This window comes from Gossypium arboreum, unplaced genomic scaffold (genome assembly GCF_025698485.1).
Source record: "Gossypium arboreum isolate Shixiya-1 unplaced genomic scaffold, ASM2569848v2 Contig00260, whole genome shotgun sequence".
In the NCBI taxonomy this organism is placed as follows: Eukaryota; Viridiplantae; Streptophyta; class Magnoliopsida; order Malvales; family Malvaceae; genus Gossypium; species Gossypium arboreum.
The window spans coordinates 2501-7500 of NW_026440376.1; the positions used below are offsets into that span (position 1 = coordinate 2501).

The following is a 5000-nucleotide window of genomic DNA, read 5'->3' on the forward strand; positions in this document are numbered from 1 at the left end:
TCTTAGTGAAAGACTGGTTGTTATCTCATGTTTGCTTTTCGTGAAAAATACCAATTGAAGTGGAGGGTTTCTTCAAACAACAAGGAGCTGGGTCAACTATTCAATCAAATGATATTGAGCACATCTCTTCTCGAGGCAAGTGGGCTATTTCTTTTGCAAATTGTGCTCAATTTCATATGTAGCAATTCAAGATCTCTTCGTTAGTTGGGGAAGAATCCACACGAATCAGATTTTTGAGGAACATATCGAGAGAATTGGTTGGTTAGACAATGTGGTTGGTAAACGGGGATCGATTTTGCTTAGGTACGGAATGTCGTCAAATATTCAATATGATTCCACAAGATCTAGTTTCGTTCAAGTAACGGATTCTCGCCAATTGAAAGGATCTTCTGATCAATCCAGAGATCGTTTCGATTCCATTAGTAATGAGGATTCGGAATATCACACATTGATCAATCAAGAGATTCAACAACTAAAGAAAGATCGATTCTTTGGGATCCTTCCTTTCTTCAAACGGAACGAACGGAGATAGAATCAGACCGATTCCTAAGTGCCTTTCTGGATATTCCTCAATGTCGGCTATTCACGGAACGTGAAGCGGATGAATAATCATCTGCTTCGGAAGAAATCGAAAATTTCTTAGGAATCCTACAAGATCCATTCGTTCTTTTCTCTGATAGATGGTCAGAACTTCATCTGGGTTCGAACCCTACTGAGAGGTCACTAGAGATCAGAAATTGTTGAAGAAAGAACAAGATGTTTCTTTTGTCCCTTCCAGGCGATCGGAAAATAAAGATAGTTAATATATTCAAGATAATTACGTATTTACAAAATACCGTCTCAATTCATCCTATTTCATCAGATCCGGGATGTGATATGGTTCCGAAGGACTGGGCAGTTCAATAAGATTTCATTCTTGAACAAAATCCATTTTTGATTTATTTCATCTATTCATGACCAGAACAGGAGGGATACGTTACACCACGATTTTGAATCAGAAGAGATTTCAAGAAATGGCAGATCTATTCACTCTATCAATAACAAAGCCGGATCTGGTGTATTATAAAGGTTTGCCTTTTCTATTGATTCTACGGTTGGATCAAAACAATTCTTGAATGAATTATTCAACTCAGGGATGAATCGAAAAGAAATCTTTATCAGCTCTACCTCCTATTTTATGAAGAAAATGAATCTTTTTATCGAAGGATCAGAAAAAATGGGTCCGGATCTCCTGCGGGAATGATTTGGAAGATCCAAAAAAAATAGTGGTATTTGCTAGCAACAACATAATGGAGCAGTCAATCAAGATAGATTGATCCGAAATCTGATTCAAATCAATATAGCACCTATGGGTACATAAATGTATTGAATCGATTCATTAAAAGAATCGATCGATCGCAACTTCGAATATGGAATTCAAAGGGATCAAATAGGAAATGATACTCTGAATCATTAGAACTATAATGAAATATACGATCAACCAACATTTATCGAATTTGAAAAAGAGTCAGAAGAAATGGTTCGATCCTCTTATTTTGATTTCTCGGACCGAGAGATCCATGAATCAGGATCCTAATGCATATAGATACAAATGGTCCAATGGGAGCAAGAATTTCCAGGAGCATTTGGAACATTTCGTTCTGAGCAGAAGAGCCGTTTTCAAGTAGTGTTCGATCGATTACGTATTAATCAATATTCGATTGATTGGTCTGGGGTTATCGACAAAAAGATTTGTCTAAGTCACTTCGTTTCTTTTTGTCCAAGTTACTTCTTTTGTCAAGTTGCTTCTCTTTTTGTCTAACTCACTTCCTTTTTTTCTTTGTGAGTTTCAAGAATCCCCATTCATAGGTCTAGATCATCTATGAATTGAAAGGTCGAATGATCAACTTTGCAATCAGTTGTTAGAATCAATAGGTCTTCAAATCGTTCATTTGAAAAAATTGAAACCTTTCTTATTGGATGATCATAATACTTCTCAAAACCGAAATTCTTGATCAATGGAGGAACAATATCACCATTTTGGTCAATAAGATACCAAAGTGGATGATTGACTCATTCCATACTAGAAATAATCATGGAAATCTTTTGATAACATGGATTCCTATTTCTCAATGATATCCCGATCAAGACAATTGGCTGATCCGTGAAACCATTTCATAGAGTTCATTGATATCTTCTTTTTATAAAGCAAATCGACTTCGATTCTTGAATAATCCACATCACTTCTGCTTCTATTGTAACAGATTCCTTTTATGTGGAAAAGGCCGTATCAATAATTATGATTTTACGTATGGACAATTCCTCAATATCTTGTTCATTCACCAACAAATATTTTCTTTGTGCGGTGGTAAAAAAAACATGCTTTTGGGAGAGATACTATTTCACCTTCACCAATCAGTCGCAGGTATCTAACATATTCATATCTAATGATTTTCCACAAAGTGGTGACGAAAGGTATAACTTGTACAAATCTTTCCAGTTTGCAATTCGATCCGATCCATTAGTTCGTAGGCTATTTACTCGATTGCAGACATTTCTGAACACCTCTAACAGAGGACAAATAGTCAATTTTGAAAGAACTTGTCAACCTCTTTCAGATGTGATCCATCTGATTCAGAAGAACTTGCATCAGTATCTCAATTTCAATTCAAACATGGGTTTGATTCACACTCCATGTTCTGAAATATTTACCATCGAAAAGCGGAAAAACAGGTCTTTGTCTAAAGAAATGCGTTGAGAAAGGGTGGATGTATAGAACCTTTCAACGAGATAGTGCTTTTCAACTCTCTCAAAACGGAATCTATTCCAAACATATATACCATGGTTCCTTACTTCGACAGGGTACAAATATCTAAATTTGATATTTTGAATACTTTTCAGACCTATTGCCGATACTAAGTAGCAGTCAAAAATTTGTATCCATTTTTCATGATATTATGCATGGATCAGATATATCATGGCGAATTCTTCAGAAAAAATTGTGTCTTCCACAATGGAATCTGATAAGTGAGATTTCAGTAAAGTGTTTACATAATTTTCTTCTGTCCGAAGAAATGATTCATCGAAATAATGAGTCACCATTGATATCGACACATCAGAGATCGCCAAATGTTCAGGGTTCCTCTATTCAATCCTTTTCCTTCTTCTTGTTGCTGGATATCTCGTTCGTACACATCTTCTCTTTGTTTGAGCCTATAGTGAGTTACAGACAGAGTTCGAAAGGTCAAATCTTTGATGATTCCATCATACATGATTGAGTTGAAAACTTCTGGATGGTATCCTACATCTGAACTGAATTCTTTCTGGTTAAAGAATCTCTTTCTAGTTGCTCTGGAACAATTAGGAATTCTCTAGAAGAAATACGGGGTTCTGCTTTTGGCGGCAACATGCTGTATGGTGGTGGTCCCTTATGGGGTCAAATCAATACGTTCTAAGAGAAATATTTGAATATCAATCTCATCGATATCATCGATCTCATAAGTATCATACCAAATCCATCAATCGAATCATTTTTCGAAATACGAGACATCTAAGTCATACAAGTAAAGATCTATTCATTGATAAGAAAAAGAAAAAACGTGAGCGGTGATTGGATTGATGAAAATAGAATCCTGGGTCGCGAACGGTGATTCGATTGATGATAAAGAAAGAATTCTTGGTTCAGTTCTCCACCTTAACGACAGAAAAAGTTGATCAAATTCTATTGAGTCTGACTCATAGTGATCATTTATCAAAGAATGACTCTGGTTATCAAATGATTGAACAACCGGGACCAATTTACTTACGATACTTGTTGACATTCATAAAAGTATCTAATGAATTATGAGTTCAATACATCCTGTTGCTTGAAAGCGGATATTCCTTGCTCATTATCAGACAATCACTTATTCACAAACTTCGTGTGGGGCTAATAGTTTTCATTTCCGTCTCGTGGAAAACCCTTTTCGCTCCGCTTAGCCTATCTCCCTCTAGGGTATTTTAGTGATAGGTTCTATAGGAACCGGACGATCCTATTGTTCAAATACCTAGCGACAAACTCCTATGTTCCTTTCATTACAGTATTTCTGAACAAGTTCCTGGATAACAAGCTTAAAGGTTTTCTTATTGATGATATCGATATTGATGATAGTGACGATATTGATGCTGGTGACGATATTGATGCTAGTGACGCTATTGATGATAGTGACGCTTTGATCGTGACCTTGATACGGAGCTGGAGCTTCTAACTATGAATGCGTTAACTATGGATATGATGTCGGAAATAGACCGATTTTATATCACCTTCAATTCGAACTAGCAAAGCAATGTCTCCTTGCATAATATGGATTCAAACATTCATGATCTGGATGTGAATGAGGCGAATTACTTATCCCTCGGTCTATTAGTGAACTATCTCTCAAGGATTGTGAAGATGTTCCACTAGAAATATTCTTGTTATTGCTTCGACTCATATTCCCAAAAAGTGGATCCACTCTAATAGCCCCGAATAAATTAAATACATGTATTAAGATACAGGCTTCTTATTCCACAACAACAACCTTTTCCTCTTTCATATACTAAGTTTCACTTGGAAAGAAAATGTTCCCATACTAATGGATTCGGGTCCATAACCGTGGGTTCCAATGCACGAGATCTTGTAGCACTTACTGAGGCCCTATCGATTAGTATTACAGAGAAATCAATTATAGACACTAATACAATTAGATCTGCTCTTCATAGACAAACTTGGGATTTGCGATCCCAGGTAAGATCAGTTCAGGATCATGGGATCCTTTTCTATCAGATAGGAAGGCTGTTGTACAAAATGTGCTTCTAAATGGTACTTAGATCCTATATCTATCTATATGAAGAAGAAATCATGTAACGAGGATTCTTATTTGTACAAATGGTACTTCGAGCTTGGACGAGCATGAAGAAATTAACGATACTTCTTTATCTTTTGAGTTGTTCTGCCGGATCGGTCGCTCAAGACCTTTGGTCTCTACGGACCCGATGAAAAA

General features: G+C 36.4%; 2 pseudogenes; both read left to right on the forward strand.

Annotated features, from left to right (window-relative positions):
- The first annotated feature begins 1591 nt into the window (after positions 1 to 1591).
- On the forward strand, positions 1592 to 4226 carry LOC128288699 (protein Ycf2-like; annotated as a pseudogene).
- A 659-nt stretch (positions 4227 to 4885) lies between these two features.
- LOC128288701 (protein Ycf2-like) overlaps positions 4886 to 5000 on the forward strand; it is a 973-nt pseudogene continuing 858 nt past the window's right edge.